This window comes from Acinonyx jubatus, chromosome A2, assembly GCF_027475565.1.
Source record: "Acinonyx jubatus isolate Ajub_Pintada_27869175 chromosome A2, VMU_Ajub_asm_v1.0, whole genome shotgun sequence".
NCBI lineage: Eukaryota > Metazoa > Chordata > Mammalia > Carnivora > Felidae > Acinonyx > Acinonyx jubatus.
In genome coordinates, this window is record NC_069383.1 from 112,789,662 (window position 1) to 112,814,013 (window position 24,352).

General features: G+C 41.0%; 1 protein-coding gene across 5 annotated transcripts in view; it reads left to right on the forward strand.

The window, feature by feature from the left end:
- Positions 1–24,352, forward strand: part of TMEM40 (transmembrane protein 40) — a 64,360-nt gene that overhangs the window by 567 nt on the left and 39,441 nt on the right. The window lies entirely within an intron of this gene.

The following is a 24,352-nucleotide window of genomic DNA, read 5'->3' on the forward strand; positions in this document are numbered from 1 at the left end:
ACAATCCTTCAATGAAGCTGCCCACGCCTTCTTCAGTTAGGTACAAGCCCAGGGTTGGAGGATATGTAGGAGTACGAGAGAGCCCTGTATCTTTTTAAACAGCCAAGAGGCTGCTGGCTCTCAAGAAAGGGAGGCTCAACTGAGCACCTCGGTGGCTCAGTTGGTTGGGCATCCGAATTTGGCTGTGGTCATGATCTCTGCGTTTGTGGGTTCGAGGGCCCCGTAGGCCCCTTGGGGCTCTGCACTAGAGGTGCAGAGCCTGCCTGGGATCCTCTCTCTCTCTCTCTCTCTCTCACCCTCTCTCTGCTCCTCACGCATTTATGCTCTCTTGCTCTCAAAATAAATAAACTTAAAAAAAAAAGAAAGAAAGAAAGGGAGTAGCATGTGCTTCAGAGCAAAACAACACTGCATTCAAATTCCTGCTAGGTTGCTTCCTGGCTGTGTGGCCTTGGGATAATAACACAACTTCTCTGACCTATGTTTTTCTCCCTCATAAGGATTAAAAATATCTTTTTTAATAGAGATATTAAAAAGATATTTGGGGGCAGCTGGGTGGCTCTGTCGGTTGAGCCCCTGGCTCTTGATCTCGGCTCAGGTTGTGATCTCCATTGTTCATGGGAGTGAGCCTGTTAGGCCCTACGCTGACAGCCTTGGGATTCTCTCTCTCCCTCTCTCCCTGCACCTTCCCTGCTTCCCCCTTCCCCTCTTTCTCTCTCAAAATAAATTATATATATATATATATATATATATATATATGTATATATGTATGTATATATATGTATGTGTGTGTATATATATATATATGTGTATATATATGTATATATATATATATATATATATATATATATATATACTTTTTTTTTAAGAAAATGCAAACAGTGGAGAGGAGGGGCAGAGGGAGAATCTCAAACAGGCTCCACATTCATTGTGGAGCCCAAGGTGGAGGTTGATCCCACAACCCTGGGATCATGAACCAAGCTGAAATCAAGAATCTGATGCTCAATCGACTGAACCACCCAAGTGCCCCCAAAATATCTTTATTTTATTATATGCTCATTGGGTAGCTGGTTTCTAGGACAGTGCTGTCTAGAGCAGAACTTTCTGGAATGTTGGAAATTTTCTTTGTCTGCACTATCCACTATGGTAGCTATTAGCCACAGGTGGCTATTGAGCACTTGAAATCTCACTAGTGTAACTAAAGAACTGAATTCTTAATACTATTTACTTTTAATGAATTTAAATTTATTTTTTATTTTTTTTAATGTTTATTTTTGAGAGACAGAGAGAGACAGAGTGCAAGTGGGGGAGGGGCAGAGAGAGGGAGACACAGAATCCAAGCAGGGTCCAGGCCCTGAGCTGCCAGCACAGAGCCCAACACGGGACTCGAACTCATGAACCATGAGATCATGAACTGAGCCAAAGTCAGACGCTTAACTGACTGAGCCACCCACGTGCCCCTGAATTTAAATTTAGCTACCTGTGGCTCGTGGCTACCATAGGGGCAAATGCAGTTCTAGACGGTAGGAACATAGCAGGGGACTAGACACACAGCTCCTGACCCTTGAAGACCTTATATTCTAATGGAGCATATGAGTATTAAAAAAGTAAGTGATCACATCAGGAAAATAAGATCTATACAGAAAATAGGGGCTCCTGGCTGGCTCATTCGGTAGAATGTGTAACTCCTGATCTCAGGATTGTGAGTTTGAGTCCCACTTTGGGTGTAGAGATTGCTTTTAAAAAATCTTAAAAAAAAAATAAAAAGAAAAGACAAAGGGGTGAGAGAATAGAGATGTATGGAGGGGCAACTTTAGCTAAGGTGGTTGGAGAAGACCTTTTTGAGGAAGAGATATTTGGGTTAAGACCTAAACAGATGGGAAGGAGACAGCTGGGCAAAGATTTGAGGGAAGAGCTTATCAGACAGAGGGAACAGTAAGGACAAAGGTTCTGAGGCAGGAATGAGCTGGATGTATTTAAGAAAAGGCAATGACTGGGGTGCCTGGGTGGCTTAGTTGGTTGAGCATTCGATTTTGTCTCGGGTCAAGGTCTTGTGGTTCATGGATTCGAGCCCTGCATTGGGCTCTCTGCTGTCAGCACAGAACCTACTTTGGACCCTCTGTCCCTCTCTCTCTGCCCCACCCCCGCTCACATGTGCTCTTTTTCTTTCTCTCAAAAATAAACATTGAGAAAGAAAGAAAGAAAGAAAGAAAGAAAGAAAGAAAGAAAGAAAGAAAGAAAGAGAGAAAGAAAGAAAGAAAAGGTAATGGCTGGAATGTGCTCACTCCCCTACTGGAAGAGGAGAGGTCAGAGAGGTACCTGGTTAGGGGCCAGATCATTCACAGCCTTTCAGGCCAAGGTGAGAAGGTGGGTTTTATGTTGGAGCACTAGGGAGCCACTGGAAGGTATTAAGCAAGGAGATGAGGTGACTGGTTTATGTTTTTAAAAAGCTCTCTCTGGCTGCTAAGCAGTTGTGCAGTCATGATTAATAGTGGTCTGCATCAGAGGAGCGGTGTTGAAGGTGGGAAGAAATGGACAGATCCTGAATGTATTATAGAAACGGAATGTAGCAGCTTTGCTGAAGGATTGGATGTGGACATGAGAGGGAGGAGAAATTATAGGCGTTTAGCTGGAGCAGCTGAGAAGATAGTGATGCTTTTTATGAGGATGAGGGAATCAAGGGAAGGAACCCTTTGCAAGGAAGGAGGACTTAAGATCTTTGCATTGATCTGTTGTCTTGGAGATGCCCACAAGGCATCCAAGGAAAGATGTCATATTGACAATTGGATACACCATTTGCATGGGGGGAGAGCACTGGGTCAGAGTCAGAGATCAAGGGAAGGTCTTCACACAGAGATGGTGTTCAAAGTGATAGGTGTGTACAAGGATGGACAACATTAAGTGTTACCAAGGATGTGCAATAAATAGAACTCTCATATGGTGCTGGTAGGTGCTTTAAATTGATGCAGCTACAATGGAACACTGCTTGGTGATATTTATAAAAGCTAATAAGCATGTATCTACCTTGACATACCCACACAAGAGCGGGGTTCAAACTCACAAACTGCGAGATCATGACCTGAGCTGAAGTCCAACACTTAACCAACTGAGCCACCCAGTCACCCCCCAAATTCCCACTTTAAATGGTTGATTTCTCAATTTCTTCTAGGAAATCTGTTCTTTTTTGCTTACTATATTTTTATATTATTACTAGGTGTGTACACATTTAAAATTATTATACATCATGGGGAAGTATTCCTTTTATCCTTTGTACTGATAATCTTTTTCCAAAATCATGCTTTTTGCCCTAAAGCCTATTTTGTCTGTGATAAATATAGTGATGCCTGTTTTATCTTGGTTAGAGTTATTTGACCTTTTTTTCTTCATGCTTTTCTTTTAAATCTTTCTGGAGGCTAATGTTTTGGGTATATCCCCTACAAACATTTTGAATTAATTTTAAACCTACCAAAAAGTCGTATATAAAGAAGAAAATAATAAAGGTCAGAACAGAAATAAGTGAAATAGAGAATAAAAAAGACAATAGAAAGGATCAATGAGGGGTGCCTGGGTGGCTCAGTGGGTTAAGTGTCTGACTTCAGCTCAGGTCAGGATCTCACAGTGAGTTCAAGCCCCGTGTCGGGCTCTGTGCTGACAGTGTGGAGCCTGAGAGACCTCTTCCGGTTCGGTGTCTCCTACTCTCTCTGCCCCTCCCACACTCATGCCTTTACTCTCTCTCTCAGAAAGAAACATTAAAAAAAATTTTTTTTAAAGAAAGGATCAATGAAACCATTGATCTCTCTGATTGTTTTCTCTGAGGAGCTAAACAAAATTGACAAACTTTTAGCCAGAACAACCAAGAAAAAAAGAAGACTCAAATAAAATCAGAAATGAAAGAGGAGATGTTACAACAGATACCACAGAAATACAAAGGGTCATAAAAGAATGCCAACAAATTGGACAACCTAGAATAAATGGATAAATTCCTAGAAACACGCACCCTTCCAAGACAATCATGAAAAAATAGAATCTCTGAACACACCAATTACTAGTAAGGAGATTGAATCGGTAATCAAAAACCTCCCAAAAAACAGATGTCCAGGATCAGATCCTTTACTGGTGAATTCTACCAAACGTTTGAAGAATTAATACCAATCCTCAAACTCTTCCAAAAAATAGAAGAGGAGCCCTCCCCAAAAGTTACAAAATAGTATGGAGTTTCCATGTATCCTCTCATCTTCCCCTAATGTTAGACCTTACATCACCATATTACAACGATCAGAATGAGGAAATTAATATTGGTACAACACTGTTAACCAAGCCTTACATGGATTTCACTAATTTATCCAGGAATGTTCTTTTCTAGTTCCAGGATCCAATCCAGGTTCCCACATGACATTTAGCTGTCATCTCTTTTTAGTGTCCTCCAACAGGTGACTGTTCCTCTTTCTCTTGTTTTTCATGACGTTCACCCTCCGGAAGAGAATTGGTCAGTTATTTTATGGAATGTCCCTCAATTTGGGTTTGTCTAAGGTTTTCTCATGATTAAATTGATGTTATGCATTTTGGGGGCAGGGATACAACAGATGTAGTGTTATGTATGCTCTTTTCGGTTCATCTTATCAGGGGCTTCATTATGTCCATATGTCTTATGATTGGTGATGTTAACCCTGATCATCTGGCTAAGCTGTGATCATTAAACTGGGTTTTACCACTATAAAGTTGCTCTGTTTCTCTCTTATTGTTGTTGTTTTTTAATTTTTATTTATTTATTTTGAGATAAAGAGAGTGAGCGTGAGCTGGGGGAGAGGCAGAGAAAGAAAGGGAGAGAGAGAGAGAGAAAGAGAGAGAGAGAATCTCAGGCAGGCTCTGTGCTGTCAGCTCATAGCAGGACACAGGGCTCAATTTCACAAATCATTAAATCAGGACGTGAGCCGAAATCAAGTGTCTGAGGTTTAACCAACTGAGCAACCCAGGTGCCCCACTCTGTTTCTCTTTGTAATTAATAAGTTTATAATTTTGTAAATTTCCATTTAAATTTTTATAAATCTTAATAAGAAAATTTTGCACTTTGTACTTAATAAATATCTTGGAGGAGATCATTTGACACTATGCAAATATCCTGTTTCTTTGCACACTTTCACCCACTAATTTTAGTATCCACTGGTGGATCTTTCTGTTACTATTATTGCTGCCAAATGGCAGTTTTCTATTTCTCTTTCCTTCAACATTTATTAATTGAAATTCTCCTGAAAGGAAGAGATTTTTCCTTCATTTATTTTTTTCCAGTTATTTATTCATATCCATGGTCAAATGTAAATTCATTTTATATTTTGGGTTATAATCTAGTACTATTATTATTTATTTTGTTGCTCAAATTTTTCTAGGTCTTCCCATTGGGAGCTCCTTCAGATCAGCTCCTATGTTCTTTTTATTTTTTTATTTTTTAATTTACATCCAAGTTAGGTAGCATATAGTGCAACAGTGATTTCAGAAGTAGATTCTTTAATTCCCCTTACCCATTTAGCCCATCCCCCTTCCCACAACCCCTCCAGTAACCTTCTATTTGTTCTCCATATTTAGGAGCCTCTTATGTTTGGTCCCCCTCCCGGTTTTTATGTTACTTTTGCTTCCCTTCCCTTATGTTCATCTGTTTTGTATCTTAAAGTCCTCATATGAGTGAAGTCATATGATATTTGTCTTTTCTCTAATTTCACTTGGCATAATACCCTCCAGTTCCATCCACGTAGTTACAAATGGCAAGATTTCATTTTTTTTGATTGCTGAGTAATACTCCATTGTGTATATACCACGTCTTCTTTATCCATTCATCCATCGAGGGACATTTGGGCTCTTTCCATACTTTGGCTATTATTGATAGTGCTGCTATAAACATGGGGGTGCATGTGCCCCTTTGAAACAGCACATCTGTATCTCTTGGAAAAATACCTGGTAGTGCAGTTGCTGGGTTGTAGGGTAGTTCTACTTTTAATTTTTTGAGGAACCCCCCATACTGTTTTCCAGAGTGGCTGCCCCCGTTTGCATTCCCACCAGCAGTGCAAAAGAGATCCTCTTTCTCTGCATCCTTGCCAACATCTGTTGTTGCCTGAGTTGTTAACATTAGCCATTCTTACAGGTGTGAGGTGGTATCTCATTGTGGTTTTGATTTGTATTTCCCTGATGATGAGTGGTGTTGAACATTTTTTTCATGTGCCGATTGGCCATCTGGTTGTCTTCTTTGGAGAAGTGTCTATTCATGTCTTTTGCCAATTTCTTCACTGGGTCATTTGTTTTATGGGTGTTGAGCTTGATAAAGTCTTTATAGATTTTGGATACTAACCCTTTATCTGATGTGTCGTTTGCAAATATCTTCTCCCATTACATCGGTTGCCTTTTAGTTTTGCTGATTGTTTCCTTTGCTGTGCAGAAGCTTTTTATTCTGATGAGGTCCCAATAGTTCATTTTTGGTTTTGTTTCCCTTGCCTCTGGAAACGTGTTGAATAGGAAGTTGCTGAGGCTGAGGTCAAAGAGGTGTTTTCCTGCTTTCTCCTCAAGGATTTTGATGGCTGCCTATCTTACATTTAGGTGTTTCACCATTTAGAGTTTATTTTTGTGTATGGTGTAAGAAAGTGGTCCAGGTTCATTCTTCTGCATGTCGCTGTCCAGTTTTCCCAGCACCATTTGCAGAAGAGACTGTCTTTATTCCATTTGATATTTTTTCCTGCTTTGCCAACGATTAATTGGCCATATGTTTGTGGGTCTGTTTCTGGGTTCTCGATTCTGTTCCATTGATCTGAGTGTCTGTTTTTGTGCCAGTACCATACTGTCTTGATGATTATAGCTTGGTAATATAGCTTGAAGTCCAGGATTGTGATGCCTCCTGCTTTGGTTTTCTTTTTCAAGATTGCTTTGGCTATTCAGGGTCTTTTCGGTTCCATACAAATTTTAGGATTGTTTGTTCTAGCTCTGTGAAGAATGCTGGTGTTATTTTGGTAGGGATTGCATTGAATATGTAGATTGCTTTGGGTAGTATTGACATTTTAACAATATTTGTTCTTCCTATCCAGGAGCATGGAATATTTTTCCTTTTGTGTGTGTGTGTGCCTTCTTCAATTTCTTTCATAAGCTTTCTATAGTTTTCAGTGTATAGATTTTTCACCTCATTGGTTAGATTTATTCCTAGGTATTTGCAATTGTAAATGGGATCGATTCCTTGATTTCTCTTTCTGTTGCTTCATTGTTGGTGTATAGGAATGCAATTGATTTCTGTGCATTGATTTTATATCCTGCCACTTTGCTGAATTCATGGATCAGTTCTAGCAGTTTTTTTTGTGGAATCTTCTGGGTTTTCCCAATGATACACATATAGCGTATCATGCCATCTGTGAAGAGTGAAAGTTTGACCTCCTCCTGGCCGATTTGGATGCCTTTTATTCCTTTGTGTTGTCTGATTGCTGAGGCTGAGACTTCCAGTACTATGTTGAATAACAGTGGAGAGAGTGGACATCCCTGTCATGTTCCTGACCTTGGGGGAAAAGCTCTGTTTTTCCCCAAAGAGGATGATATCAGCATTGGGTCTTTCATATATGGCTTTTATAATCTTGAGGTATGATCCTTCTATCCCTACTTTCTTGAGGGTTTTTATCAAGAAAGGATGCGGTATTTTGTCAAATGTTTTCTCTGCATCTATTGAGAGGATCATGTGGTTCTTGTCCTTTCTTTTATTGATGTGATGAATCACATTGATTGTTTTGCAGATATTGAACCAGCCCTGCATCCCAGGTATAAATCCCACTTGATCATGGTGAATAATTTTTTTAATGTATGGTTGGATCCAGTTGGCTAATATCTTGTTGAGAATTTTTGCATCCATGTTCAGCAGTGAAATTGGTCTATAGTTCTCCTTTTTAGTGGGGTCTTTGTCTGGTTTTGGAATCAAGGTAACTCTTCATAGAAAGAGTTTGGAAGTTTTCCTTCCATTTCTATTTTTGGGAACAGTTTCAAGAGAATAGGTGTTAACTCTTCCTTAAATGTTTGGTAGAATCCTCCTGGAAAGCCATCTGGCCCTGGGCTCTTTTTTGGGGGGGAGATTTTTTATTAGCAATTTGATTTCATTACTCGTTATGGGTCTGTTCAAATTTTCTGTTTCTTCCTGTTTCAGTTTTGGTAGTTTATATGTTTCTAGGAATTTGTCCATTTATTCCAGATTGACCATTTTATTGGTGTATAATTGCTCATAATATTTTCTTACTGCTGTTTTTATTTCTGCTGTGCTGGTTCTGATCTCTCCTCTTTCATTCTTGATTTTATTTATTTGGGTCCTTTCCTTTTTCTTCTTGATCAAACTGGCTAGTGGTTTATCAATTTTGTTAATTCTTTCAGAGAACCAGCTTTTGGTTTCATTGATGTGTTCTGTTTTTTTCAGTTTTGATAGCATTGATTTCTGCTCTAATCTTTATTATTTCCCATCTTATGCTGGTTTTGGGGTTTTATTTGCTGTTCTTTTTCCAGCTCGTTAAGGTGTAAGGTTAGGTAGTGTATCTGAGACCTTTCTTGCTTCTTTAGGAAGGCCTGGATTGCTATATACTTTCCTTTTATGACCGCCTTTGCTGCGACCCAGAGGTTTTGGGTTGTGGTGTTATCATTTTCATTGGCTTCCATGTACTTTTTAATTTCCTCTTTAACTTCTTGGTTAGCCCATTCTTTCTTTAGTAGGATGTTCTTTAATCTCCAGGTATTTGTTACCTTTCCACATTTTTTCTTGTGGTTGATTTCAAGTTTCATAGCGTTGCGATCTGAAAATATCCACGGTATGATCTTGATCTCTTTGTACTTGTTGAGGGCTGATTTGTGTCCTAGTATGTGATCTGTTCTGGAGAATGTTCCATGTGCACTGGAGAAGAATATATATTCTGCTGCTTTTGGATGAAATGTTCCGAATATATCTGTTAAGGCCATCTGGTCCTGTGTCATTCAAAACCATTGTTTCCTTGTTGATTTTCTGTTTAGATGATCTGTTCATTGCTGTAGTTGGGGTGTCGAAGTCCCCTACTATTATGGTATTATTATCAACGAGTTTATGTTTGTGATTAATTGATTTATATATTTGGGTGTTTCACATTTGGAGCATAAATATTTATAATTGTTAGGTCTTCTTGATGGATAGACCCATTAATTATGATATAATGCCCTTCTTCATCTCTTGTTACAGTCTTTATTTTAAAGTCTAGATTGTCTGATATAAGTATGGCTACTCCAGCTTTTTTTGTCGACCATTAGCATGATAGATGGTTCTCCATCCCTTTACTTTCAATCTGAAGGTGGCTTTAGGTCTAAAGTGGGTCTCTTTTAAACAGCATATAGATGGATTTTGTTTTCTTATCCATTCTGATACCCTATGTCTTTTGACTGGAGCATTTTGTCCATTGACATTTAGAATGAGTACTGAAAGATATGAATTTATTGCCATTATGTTTCTTGTAGAGTTAGAGTTTCTGGTGGTGTTTGCTGGTCCTTTCTAGTCTTTGTTGCTTTTGGTCTTTTTTTTTTTTTTTTTCATCTTTTCTCCCCTCAGAAAGCCCACCTTAAAATTTCTTGCAGGGCTGGTTTAGTGGTCACAAACTCCTTTAATTTTTGTTTTTCTGGAAAACTTTTAATCTCTCCTTCTATTTTGAGTGACAGCCTTGTTGGATAAAGAATTCTTGGCTGCATATTTTTCTGACTCAGTACATTGAATATATCCTGCCACTCCTTTCTGGCCTGCCAAGTTTCTGTGGGTAGGTCTGCTGCAAGCCTCATCTGTCTTCCCTTGTCGGTTAAGGACTTTTTTCCCTTACTGCTTTCATGATTCTTTCCTTGCCTGAGTATTTTGTGAATTTGACTTTGATATGCCTTGTTGATGGTTGATTTTTGTTGAATCTAATGGGAGTCCTCCATGCTTTGTGGATTTTTATGTCTGTGTCTTTCCCAGGTTAAGAAAGTTTTCTGCTATGATTTGCTCACATACCCCTTCTACCCATTTTTCACTCTCTTCATCTTCTGGAACCCCTATGGTTCTGATGTTCCTTTTTAATAAGCACGGATTTCTATATTTCTTAAATCGTGCTCTTTTGCCTTAGTCTCCCTCTTTTTTTCTGCTTCATTATTCTCCATAAGTTTGTCCTCTGTATCACTGATTCACTTCTCTACTTCATCCATCCTTGCTGCCGTGGCATCCATTTTAGATTGCAGCTCGGTTATAACATTTTTTATTTCATCCTGATTAGATTTTACTTCTTTTATCTCTGCGTAAAGGGATTCTAATCTATTTTTGACCCCAGCTAGTATTCTTATTATAATGATTCTAAATTCTGGTTCAGACTTCTTGTATGTATCTCTGTTGATTAAGTCCCTGGCTGTAGTTTCTTCCTGCTCTTTCTTTTGGAGTGAATTCCTTCGTTTTGTCATTTTGAAGGAAGAAAAGGAATTAACAAGGTAAAAAAATTAAAATAAAAAAACTAAAAACAACACACACACACACACACACACACACACAAATCAAATAAATGATGCTAGATCCTAGGTGTGTTTTGGTCTGGGTGTAGAAAAGAGCTTGATAGATTAGAAGAAAAAAGGGGAAAAAAGAAAAATAAAAAAAAGAGAGAGAGAAAAGGAAAATGTTTGAAAATTTTTAAAATGAATACAATGAAATAGAATAAAATTAAATGATTTTGAAAATAATTTGAAAATAGAATTTGAAAAATTTACAAAAAAGTAAAAAAATGTAGTAGAAAAAATTAAAGAAAAATATTTTTAATAAAAATTGAAAATAAAAATAAATTTTTTCTCTTTCTGTATTCAAGAAAAAGAGAAGAAACAAAAAGAAAACAAAAGAAAATTGAATAGACAGACCAGCGAACAGACTGAAATATGATTGAAATTACATTATTTTCCCCTAGAAGTCAAGCTATGAAGCACTTTATAGTCCGGAAACTAAGCAGGTGGAGAGACTTGTGGTATTTGTGAAGAGTGAGGTTGGCCCAGTTCTGCAGGACTTAGTGTAACAGCTCCTCTCTCCACTAGATGGCGCTGCTTAGCTTACTGGGGTGGATTGTTGTGGTGTTTGTAGGTGTGTTTGTGGATGTGTGGAAGGGGTGAAAATGGCATCCCCGGCTATTCAGTCTCTAGCATCGGAACTCTGCTCTCCCTGATTAGCAATTGTGCACCCATCCTTCGTCTCTGGCTTCCGTTCACTCCCCGCTTTTACACTGTCCTTGACCAAGCTGTCAGGTTGCCAGGCGGCACCTCCCTCCTGAGTTTTATCTCAGATATGGCTGTGTTTCCCAACCCCTCACTTCAGAGGGACTGCAGCTTTGACCTGCTGAGACCCTCTGCAGAAGGGTCTCACCAAGCAATGGCCAGGTGCCAGCTGCACCCAGGAATGTTCGTGGGACCGTGCTGCTACCGATTCCCAGAGACTGCAGCTGGGTGCCAGCCTGCCCCAGAAAAAGTTCACATGATCGGGTAGCAGCAGCGTTTCAGGGATTATGGAAAATCACAACACACATCTGGCGCCAGGCATCAGCCTTGACGACCTTGTTCCAGCACCGACGAATGTGGTTGTACTCCGGGGTCTCCTGGCACCTTTGCCTGTTGGGGGTGCACTGCCTCTACCTAATGTCCTCCCAGCAGGGAAACTGCCTCTGCCGTGTGGCCCCCCAGACTTCACTCTGCTCCTGAGGATTTGCCTTTCCCACCAGAGCACCACCAGGTATAAAGCTGCGGAGTTTCAGACTCTGCACTCCCTCTGTTTATAGAGTCTTAATGGAATTTAAACCCTCTCCTTTCTCATTTCTCCACTTTTAGTTCAGTCCCTGCAGCTGTTTCTACTTTTCCACTTTCTCTCCAGCTGCTTTTAGGGGGATGCTTTTCCTGTACTTCCCCCTGCCCCATATCCATCCACTCTCCACAAGCAAAAACAGCTCCCTGCCCTCTGTGGCTTCTCTCTCCCCCAGTTCACCTTTTTACGCCACCAACCTGCTGAGTTCTGTGGTTCAGGTTGTACAGGTTGTTGTGTTAATCCTCAAATCAGTTTTCTAGGTGTGCAGGATGGTTTAGTGTTGATTTGGCTATATTTCATGGATGCAAGATGCAAAAAAAACTTCCATGCTGTTCTGCCATCTTGGCTCCTCCCCTACCAATAAATTATTAATTAAACATCATACTGTACTCAGATCTTCTTAGTTTTTAACCTGATGTCTTTTTTTTTCTGCTCTAGGATACCACATGCATGGTTCCTTAGGCTTCTCTTGGTTATGACAGTTTCTCAGATTTTCCTTATTTTGGATGACCTTGACAGTTTTAAGGAGTACTATTTGGGTATATTGTAGAATGACCTTCAACTGAGATGTGTCTGATGTTTTTGGTGGTTAGATTGGGGTAATGTGTTTTTGGGAGGAAGAGCACAGAGGTAAAGCGCCATTCTCATCACATCACATCAACTATCAATACTCCATACTATCAATGTGAATTATCTCCATTAATGTTGACCTTGATCACCTGTCTTGAGATAGTGTTTCACAAGCTTCTCAACTGTAAAGTGACTCTTTTTTCCCCTCCCTTTCCACTTTCCATCTGTGCTCTTTGGAAGAAAGTCACTAAGCACAACCTACATTTTAGGGGCGAGGGGGTGTTATGCTTCTTGAGGGCAGAATATCTGCATATACTACTTTAAATTATTTTGTGCTAGATATTTGTTTGTTCTCTCCCATTTAAGTATGTACTCAATCATTTTATTTATATCAGTGTGGACCCATGGATATTTATTTTATACTTTGGGTTATAATGTGGTACTACTTTAATTTTTTTGCTCAAATTATTTCAGCTTTGGCCATTGGGAGCAGTTTCAGTTGGTTCTTGTATCCTTTTGACATACTTTGATCAGTGTGTGTGTGTGTGTGTGTGTGTGTGTGCACGTGCATGTTTGAGCACTTCCTTATTTTCTGGTACTACAAGGTGCTTCAGACTCATCCTGTTTATTTCCTGGCCCAGTCCAATGTCAGCCATTTCTCTAAAGAGTCCTGATTTCTTTTATTGGAGAATGGTATTAGAAATGAAGATTCGGGTGCTGGATGTACTTTTTGCTACTGGGGTGTCATTGGTTGTAGGCCCTCTCAGCTGACAAAGCAAGGAGCAGCAAGGACCTACTCATCGAAATACCTATAAAATTTATTTATGTAACCATTTCTATCTCTGTTAAGCTAAACATGAGTTTGTGCTAATGTCCAACTGTTTTTTTTCAACTCTTTTTTTAATGTTTGTTTATTGGTTTGAGAGAGAAACAGAGAGAGAGTGAGGGAGCGGGGGAGAGAGAGGGAGAGAGAATCCCAAGCAGGCTCCACATCGTCAGCACAGAGCCCAATGCAGGGCTCAATCTCATGAACCATGAGATCATAACCTGAGCCAAAATTAAGAGTCAGGTGCTTAACCATCTGTGCCACCCAGGTACCCCATTATTTCCAATTCTTATCCATTACCTCATGGATTATTCTAGCCTCCTTCTTTTATTTTTTAAAAATGTTTGTTTTTGAGAGAGAGAGAGAGAGCAAGCAGGGGAGAGGCAGAGAAAGAGAGAGGGAGACAGAATCCCAAGCAGGCTCCATGCTATCAGCGCAGAGCCCAATGCAGGGCTCGAACTCACAACCATAAAATCATGACTTGAGCTGAAACCAAGAGTTGGACACTTAACCAACTGAGCCACCCAGGTGCCCCTAGCCTCCTTTCTTTAATTAATTGTAACATCCTACTCCAACAATAAGAAACCTGGCTTTCACCATCAGCCACTCATTACCTAGTTGTTCAGTTCCAGTATATATGTATAGCAATAGCAGATTCGTTAACCTGTATCCCCATGGGAAACAATTTGATCAAGTATAGTATACTACTATGTATATCTTCTTTTGCCTTTGGTTTTGCACCTTCCATTCATTTCTGAAGGATTTATATCAACACTCTTCTCCCCCACTCTATTCAGTGAAGTGGTTGCATACATTTGTAATATAGTTCAATTGCTTTGTCACATTCTGTGTTCCATCCTGGAATCCCCTGACAACTCCTGAATGGTTTTATAAAATTTGAATATACTAAGATTCACTCTTTGCGCTATAAAAGTTCTGAGTTTTAAGAAATAGTATCAAGTACTCATTCTCATATAGAATAGCTTCATCATCCTAAAAAAATCCTCTGTGCTTAATCTAATTACTCTTCTTCCTTCTCCTGGTTCCCCTGGCAACCACTGATCGTTTTTACGGTATTTATAGTCTGGCCTTTTCCAGAGTGTCATATAGTTGGAAGTATACAGCATGTAGCCTCTTCAAATTGGCTTTTTTTTTTTTACTTAACAACATGCATTTAAGATTCCTTCATGTCTTTTGTGGCTTGATAGCTCAGTTCTTTTTAATGCTGAATAATATCCCATTGCACGGATGTACTGTAGTTTTTTTTGTCCATTCACCTGTCAAAGGACATCTTGGTTGCCTCCAGTTTTTAGTGATTATCAATAAAGCTGCTATAAACATTCACATGCAAGTTTTTGGGTGGACATGAGTTTTCAGGTCAGCTGCATAGATAGCTAGGAGTGGGATTGCTGGATCATGTGCTATAAGCTATCTATATCTTTATAGGAGATTGCCAAACTGTCTTCCAAAGTGCCTGAACCACTTTCCATTCCCACCAAAAATAAATGAGAATTTCTGTTGCTCCACAGTCTCACTAGTGTTTGGTGGTTCAGTTTTGGGTTTTTTGGTTTTTGGTTTTTGGTGTTTTTGGCCATTTTGATGTATCTACAAAATGATGTATCTACAAGGTGCCTTGTAGTATCTCATTGTTGTTCCAATTTGCAATTTCCTTATGACAATAATGGTAAGCATTTTTTATATGCTTATTTGCTATCTCTGTATCTTCTTCAGTGAGGTGTGTTCTTATTGCTGAGTTTTAGGAGTCTTAAATGTGTCTATTTTTGGATACAAGTCCTTTACCAGAAAAGTAATTTGCAATTATTTACTCCCAGTGTGTGGCTCATATTGTCATTCTCTTAACAATGTCTCTTGCAGAGAGTTTTACTTTTAATAAAGTAATAAGTCCCACTTTCATAGATTATTCTTTCGGTATCATATCTAATAACTCTTTACCAAACTCACGCTCATATTGATTTCCCCCAATATTTTCTTTTAGATGTTTTATACTTTCATGTTTTGTATGTAAGTCTCTGACTAATTTGGGGTTAATTGTTGTGAAAGGTACAAGGTCTCTACCTAGGTTTGTTTTTCACATGTGAGCATACTATTGTTCCAATGCCATTTGTTGAAAAAACTATCCTTCCTCCACGGAATTGCCTTTGCTCCTTTGTCAAAGAACAGTTGACTATACGTATGTGGGTCTATTTTTAGGCTCTCTATTCTGTTCCATTGTTCTACCTGTGTGTACTTTCACCAATACCATACTCTCTTGACTACTGTAGCCTTATAGCAAGTGTCGAGGTTGTATAGTATCAGTCCTCCGACTTTGTTGTTCTTCAGTATGGCGCTGGCTATTTGAGGTCTTTTCCCTTTCCATATAAAAGTTAGAATCAGTTTGTTTGTTTTAATGTTTATTTATTTTGAGAGAGAGAGAGAGAGAACACACATGTGTGTGCATGTGCACGGGTGAGGGAGCAGGGGAGGGGCAGAGAGAGAGGGAGAGAGAGAATCGCAAGCAGGCTCCATGCTGTCAGCACAGATTCTGATGCGGGGCTTGATGTCATGAACCCTGAGATCGTGCTCTGGGCCAAAATCAAGATTTGGATGCTTAACCAGGATCAGAGTCAGTTTGTTGATCTGAGCCCCAGAATCAAGTTTGTTGATGTCTATAATCTAGCTTGCCAGGATTTTTATTAGATTATGTTGAACCAATAGATCAAACCAGGGAGAACTGACATCTTCATGGATTGTTTCCTCGGCCACATCCAGTCTACTAATGAGCCCATCAAAGCCATTCTTCATTTCTATCATAGTGTTTTTTTATTTTTAGCATTTCCTTTTGATTCATTCTTTTTTTAATTTTTTTAACGTTTTTTTATTTGTTTTTGAGACAGGGAGAGACAGAGCATGAACAGGGGAGGGTCAGAGAGAGGGAGACACAGAATCTGCAACAGGCTCCAGGCTCTGAGCTGTCAGCACAGAGCCCGACGCGGGGCTCGAACTCACGGACCGCGAGATCATGACCTGAGCTGAAGTCAGCTGCTTAACCGACTGAGCCACCCAGGCGCCCCTCCTTTTGATTCATTCTTGAAGTTTCCATCTCTCCGCTTACATTGCCCACCTGCTCTTACATGTCGTCTACATTTTCCATTAGAGCCCTTAACATATTAATCACAGTTATTTTATTTTATTTTTTTAATGTTTATTTATTTTTGAGAGAGAGAGAGAGAGAAGTGAGTGGGGAAGGGGCAGAGAGAGAGGGAGACAAAGAATCTGAAGCAGGCTCCAGGCTTCGAGCTGTCAGCCAAGCCTGATGCGGGGCTGGAACCCACGAACCATGAGATCATGACCTGAGCCAAAGTCAGATGCTAAACTGACTGAGCCACCCAGGCACCCCAATCACAGTTATTATAATACTCTGTCTGACATTTCCAATATCTGTGTCATATCTGCATCTGGTCCTGATGCTTGTTTTGTCTCTTCAAACTTTTTTTCTCATCCTTTAGCATGCCTTGTGATTTATTTATTTATTTATTTTTTTTGTGGGAAGTCAGGCATGCTGTTTTAGTAAATAGGAACTGGGGTAAACAACCCTCTAGTGTGACTATTTATGGTAATCTGGCTAGGAGCTGGGCTGTGCCTAGTGTTTCCTGTACATATAGCTGCTAGAGGGTTCGCATTCTTCTAGCATCTTTGTTTTCATCTTCCCTGTTGACTTTGGGCTTCCCTGGATTCTCCTCCTCAGAGAGAATCCGCATCTTGCAGCTCTTTCCACCTTAATCTATTATTATTCTAGAGCCCTGTTGTGGTGTGGGAAGGGGTGGAAGAGGAGAAGCGGTTTATAATCTTATGATTAAATGTCAGTATTTCCATGCACCTGTGTCCCTGGTCTGTGACTCTTGTGCATGTTTCTTAGCTTAATTCCTCCACTTAAGTTGATGCAGAAAGGCTAGTGGGAGCTGCAGTGAGAGCAGTGTCCTTCCCCCAGATGGGATAAGGATTGGTAAAAGCCTTTTTCTCTCTAGAGCAGGCCTTTGTTTGGGAGAATACTCTGGGTGTATTTCAGTACGGTTACTCTTTGCCTCCCCTGTCAGAACTGGGAGGAGATGTCTCTTGGCCCTTCATTCTGGGAATTTGGTGAAGTTCCTGGAGGTAAAACTCATGAAAGTATGGGGCTCTCCTTAAGACTGTGACCCCCAGGAGTTTTTCACTCTCATGCTAATGCATACTCAGCCTCTGGAAACTTTTAAAAATTACCATCTCAGGATTCCTATCAGTTTATGATTCTAGTGGCTTTTGTTCGAGGTAAGCAGATCTCAGCTATGACTTTTGGTGTTCTATTTGGTGGGAGATATGGATCTAATTTTATATTTTTCCAAATGGTGACCCAAGTGCCTGAGCATCATTTAGTAACAAGTTTACAAATAAAAGGAGTAGTACAAGGTAGTTTATTTTTGGTGGTATAAAGCTCCGTATATTGATTTGGTGGTAGTTACATGATTGTATACATGGACTAAAATGCATAGAAACCATGCACACAACTGCACACATGTAAAAATTTACGAAAACAGAATAAGGTGTGTAGGCTAGTTAATGGTGTTGTACCAATGTCAGTTTCCTGGATTTGCTCTTGTATTACATTTATGCAAGGTGTCACCATTGGGAAAGCCTGGGTGAAGGGTATGTGGGACTCTGTATTATTTTTCCTGCTTCCTGTGAGTCTATAATTTGTATCAAAATAAAGTTTTTAAAAATCCACCTCTCCTATAGTACTGTGAGATGCCTACATTGAATTTCTTTTTTTTTTTTTTAACGTTTATTTATTTTTGAGACAGAGACAGAGCATGAACAGGGGAGGGTCAGAGAGAGGAAGACACAGAATCTGAAACAGGCTCCAGGCTCTGAGCTGTCAGCACAGAGCCCGACGCGGGGCTCGAACTCACGGACTGCGAAATCATGACCTGAGCCGAAGTCGACTGCCTAACCGACTGAGCCACCCAGGCGCCCCACCTACATTGAATTTCTTAAAGTCCAATTTGGTCAGGTGGCAAAACTGGTCCATTTATATTCATTATGATTACTGACATGGTTGGCTTACTTTTATTCTCACTTATATTTTGTGCAATTTACCCTGCCTTTTCTTTGCTATTTCCCGCTTGTTATTGGATAGGTTGAATTTTCTTTATCCCTCCCTTCTTTTCCCTTTGATGGAAGTTGTACATTCTATTTTATTAGTTTATTTTTTTAAGTTTATTTATTTTTATTTTGAGAGAGACAGAGAGTGTGAGTGGGGAGGGGCAAAGAGAGAGGGAGAATACCAACCAGGCTCTGCGTGGTCATTGCAACCCAGGTGACTGAGTCACCAAGGCGCCCCTCTAGTTTATTAGTTTAGGGATTATCTTTAACATCTAAAGACAAATTAATGATATCAAGATAATTAGGGATTATCTTTAACATTTTAACAGACAAACTTGATTTACCAAAATCCAAATTTAATTTATAAGTTAATACCTCTACTCACCTCCTGGATAATACAAGTATCTTACAATACCTTAACTCCAATATATCCAGGCTGCTGTGTATTATTGTTCATCATAAATTTGAATTCTACCTTGTATTTATACATCTCAAGTTATGTATTATTTCAGAGAGCACTTAGATTTATCCATGTTTACCAATTCTCTTTACTAATAATTCCTTCAATTCTTTTCTTCCTTTTGTGTTCAATTTCTTTTTCCTATTAAAAAACATTTTTTTTAATGTTTGTTTATTTTTGAAGGAGAGGAAGAGACAGAGCATGAGTGGGAGAGGGAGAGGGAGAGGGGCAGAGAGAGAGGGAGACACAGAATCTGAAGCAGGCTCCAGGCTCTAGCTATCAGCACAAAGCCTGAGGTGGGGCTCGAACTCATGAGCCGTGAGATCACGACCTGAGCTGAAGTCGTACACTTAACCAACTGAGCCCCTATTTCTTTTTTCTTGATCTAGGAAATCATGAAAGTTTTTTTTTTTTTCCAGCAAAAATCTGGGAATGGTAAATGTACTCACTCTTTGTCTGCCAATGTCTTTATTAAGCCTTTGCTCTTAAATATTTAGGTGGATTTAGAATTTGAAGTTGATAGTTACTTTCTTTCCGCACTTCGAAGACATGGTTCTTTGTTTTCTGGTTTATATTGTTGTTATTTACATGTCTGCTCTCATTATAGCTAACCTTTCCAGTATTGCCTCATGGTCAAATACTGCTACTCTGACTCTTGCCATCACCTCCACATTCCAGTTGGAATAGAACTTTCTCTTACAATCTATTGGCTGGCCACACATAGGTATTAGAGCACTCGGAAAATGTAATGTTTATTCTGGTAATCATGTGCCCAGCTATTAATCTAGAATGGGGGTCAGAACTGGTTCATTCTTGAACTTTCCACCAGTAGGTGCCCAGTAGATGTCTGAAGATGGGTTTTGTCAACAAATCTTCCTCCTCACTCATACTGGTCCGTGGTCAGGGCTTAAGGTGTTGCCCGAGGAGAAGGCCCAGGCAGCGGTACCAATTTCTCTTCCCCAGACACACCCCTCTGGCCCAGGGGTTATTTCACTTGGTCCCAGGGAGGACAGGCTCCTCCCCCTAGGTCCCACTTCTGCCTGGATCTCAGCAGGTCTGTCTGCCCATCTCCTGGTACTCCATGTTGTGAGATCCCAGACCACCTCAGAGGTGCCTGGATAAATTCTTTCACTTTCTACCTCAGAACTAAAAAGAAACACTCATTGAGCACTTTCAGACACTTTTTCCTGTGGTAGGTGATTTCTCCATTTGACCTATGAAGATGAGGCCCAGAGAAATTAAGCAATTTGGCTAAAGTCACACAGCTGGAGCCAGAACTCCATAACTGGAGACCTCCCAGCTCTCAGCTTTGGGCTATTTATAAGACTATACTTTTTTCTGAGATGGAGAAAGATGTTTGTGGCTTGAAGCAAACAAAGTTGAACTCTTGTTCTATCACAAATTTGAGGAGTGAATGAGGCAGGCAGGGTGCTGGGAAAGGGTGGCATACCCCCCAGCCTTGGGGGGAAGCCAAGGATTTAAGTGAGTGTCCCTTCAAGCCTTTACCAATGAGCCAGGCCATTTGCAAGGCACAGGAGGATATAGAGGCAAGCTGAATAGAGCTGCAGCTTAGAACAACTACTTTGTGGGAAAGTAGCTAAGAGCTAAGTCTGGGTACCCTCTAGCTGTGTGAGCTTGGGCAAGTGACTCAATCTCTCTGAGTCTCAGTTCAACATCTGTAAAATGGAAATAATGACACCTACCTCAGGAGGTAAAGCTTTTGGCAGAATACCCGGCACACGGCAAGCCTGCAGTGAATGGTAGCTGTTAGTTGTTGCTGTTTTATTATCATCACACCTACCGGGGAGACATACGCTGATGTGTGATGGCTGAGGGAAGGACTATGGGAATACAGGGGAGAGAGGTGGGATGCGTGAGTCAGGCCTTGAGGAGCAGGTGCGTCCTCCAGGCAGACAACTGGGTGCCATTCCAGACACACAGGCTTGCATCTGAACATCCGCAGGCTTCATCAGTGGGTGTCCTGGGCCTGCCCTTGATGCCCATGGACAGATGTGTCCTGTGACATCTGGGCTTGAGCTCAGTCCAGACAGCACTTGCAGGAGAGTCACTTCTCAGAGTTCTTAGGAGAATTCCCTGGCTGAAGGCCCTGTCTGCTCCAGCAGAGATGAGCTATTTCCAAACACTTGGTCTTAGATCTCAAGATGCTCTCCAAAGCTTCCTTCCTTCCTCCCTTCTTCCCTCCCTCCATTTATTCTTTCTTTTTTTCCTTCCTTCTCTCCTTTCCTCCCTTCCTTTCTCCCTTCCCCCATCTCTTCTTTCCACTCTATTTGTCATGAAAGTTAACAACTCACACTTCCCTATTTACAGAGATTGTCGAGCCCCTTCTACAGAACACGACTGGATTTGCAGGTCAGACAACACCAGGACAGTTCACAGTTCGTGGCTAGTGTTTCCCGCTAGGAGTCTCCCGGTGTCCCATTGCTAAATGCTTCCATACCGGCTTTCAACAAAGACATGGAAGCCACAGTCCAGATGCTACTGAAGAACAGGACCACCTCTCAGATGCTGGGGAATGTGGGTCCAGTGACACGCTGCATTCTTAAGAACTTTTGTTATGGAAACTTCAAACATACACAGAAGTAGAAATGATTGTATGATGAACTCCCACCTACAAATCACCCAGCTTCTGCTCTTATCGACTTTAGCCAATTGTGATTCCTGTCTCCTGCTCCCACGTTGTCCCCCTTGCTGAACTACTTTAAAGCACACCTTTAAGACACAGTGTCGTAGCACTAGTAATCACTTCACTGTGCATCACCAACAGATCACGTTGTTTTTACATAACTGATGTGCTATCATCAACCTAACAAACAATAACAGTAGACCTTAAATAATCGAATATTGAATCCACATTCACACTTCCCAGATTGTGTCAAAGATGTCTATTTGCAATTGGTTTCTTAGAAAAATATATTATCATCCCCATTCTACAAATGGGGAAACTGAGGCTGCCCTCCCCCAAAGTCACAGAGTTAGTAAATAACAGATCTGTTTCATATCAAAGACACTCCTGGATCTTTACCCTGCACTGCTGACTCAAAGCTTTAAGAGTCCTCAGAAAGAGAGAGTATGGAGTTGCAAAGATTCTAGTCTAGGCTAGAGGCTAACTCCTCAAAGATGGATTTCAATGACAGGGACTTTTCAACCAGGAGCTTAGGTCGGGGGTTCTGCATGGAGGAGTAGAAAAATCCCAGCTTTGAGTTCAGGGTAACCTGGCTTCGAATCCTGACCCAGCCACTTCCCAGTTAGTTATGTGATTTGAAAATCATTTCAGCCCTCTGACCCTCAATGTTCTCGTCCACGAAATGGGGACAATGCCTCCTGATTTAGAGGGTCCATTTAACAAATGTCTCAAGGTGATTAAGACAGGCTCTGCCCTCGGGACGCCTGGGTAGTTCAGTTGGTTAAGTGTTTGACTCTTGGTTTTGGCCGAAGTTGTGATCTCGCAGACATGGGATCAAGTGCCACGTAGGGCTTCTCGCTGAGTGTGGAGCCTGCTTATGATTCTCTATTTCCTTCTCTCTCTGCCTGTCCCCTGCTTGTGCTCTCTCTTTCTCTCTCTCTCTCTCAAAATAAATAAATAAATATTTGGGGCTCATGGGTGGCTCAGTTGGTTAAGCGTCTGACTTTGGCTCAGGTCTTGATCTCGCGGTTCCTAGGTTTGGGCCCCACCTCGGTCTCTGTGCTGACAGCTCAGAGCCTGGAACCTGCTTCGGATTCTGTGTCTCCCTTTCTCTCTGCCCCACCCCTGTTCACACTCTGTCTCTCAAAAATGAAAAACATTAAAAATAAAGACATTGATAAATAAGTAAATAAACATTAAAAAAAAAAAAAAAAGACAAGCCCTGTCCTCACATACGTCCATTTGGTGATGAAGCAAAAATTCACATAGAGAACCAGACTCCTGGGTGTTCATAGTAGGTACACATTCTTTCCCCCCTACACCTGCAGGGCATAATTCTCAAACCCAAGAAGTTCCTGGGTAGTTCCCACCTGCCTGAGAGATCCCGGTGGCCTCATCACAAGAATGCCAAGAGGTATTGAGGGCTAACTGTATGTAGACACTGCTCCAAGCATTGTATACAAATAGTGTCACGGTGGATAGGGACTGCCATCTCCCCATTTATATGGATGTGGAGACCGTAGCCACACACTGTCTGTTGCCTCCAGAGTGCACGTGCTTGCTGAATCAGGCGGGCCCCCAGCTGGCAGTTCTGGAATGCAGGGAAGCCGGATGCCACGCTCATCTGCTGACCTGGCTTCCCTGGGGCCATCAGCTGTGCCCACAGGATAGTGGGAGGTTCTCTCATGAATCACGACCCCTCTCCACACCCCCCACAGGATAGTGAGGTCACCTAAGGAGGGAGCTGAGCTGGAGCCTCCCTTAAACCTCTGGTAGCTCTGTCGCAGTCCTGGCAATCTGCCCATGTCCAAGAGATAGGAAATGCCCTGAGGCTGTGCCTCTGTCCTGTGTCAAGTTCACATACAACCAGGTGCTGCAGGAAGTAAAGTCTTCATTTGCCCCAAGAGGGGAAGTACCTTCACCTGGGATTAGGAAACAAACAGAAGGTGAAGATGTTTTTTTTTTTTTTTTTTTGAGCACCTACTATGTGCCACTCATTGAAACCTTTAAATGACAGGAAGTATTTTATAGCCCAGTAATTCTTTTTTTTTCCCCCAGTAATTCTTTTTTTAAAAAAATTTGTTTTTAACATTTATTCATTTTCAAGAGACAGAGGACAAGTGGGGGGGGGCAGAGAGAGGGGTGGACAGAATCCAAAGTAGGCTCCAGGCTCTGAGCTGTCAGCACACAGCCTGACACGGGGCTTGAACCCGGGAACTTTGAGATCATGACCTGAGCCAAAGTAGGATGCTCAACTGACTGAGCCACCCAGGAGCTCCTGTAGTCCAGTGATTCTTAAACTTGAACAGGTATCAGAAGCACCTTGAGGGCTTGTTAAATACAAATTGTGGGTCCCACCTCCAGAGTTGCTCATTCAGTAAGACTAAGATGGGACCCGAGTATTTGCATTACTAAAAGGTTTTCAGACGATGCTGAATCTGCTGGTCCAGGGACCATGTTTTGAAAATAACTAATCAGCTCAACTTCCTTTCCTCTGTGTAAGGTGGTTTCAGTTTTCTTCTTATCTACCTCCAGGGACAGAGGACTCATTGCCTATTCTGCTGACCTGTCTCATTTCTGGATAGTTCTTACTGTAAAGACAGGAATTTTGTGTGTGTGCTTATGTCGAGATGAGAACTTACTCTAACTGCTCTCCTCTGTAGCCCGTTCTTTCTGCCTCTAGACCACGGTCTCATCAGAAAGGAGCAGCTGGAAGGGAGAGACCTGCAATTTAACTGAGGGTCTCCCTCATCCCCACAGTCCACCAACCAATACCTGTCTGTTCTACCTTCTAAATCAGGGCTGTCCAGCAGGAATAGATTGTGAGATCTATGTACCCACAAAAATTTTTAAATTTTCCAATAACTACATTAAAAATAGCAAAAAGAAGCAGGTAGAACTAAT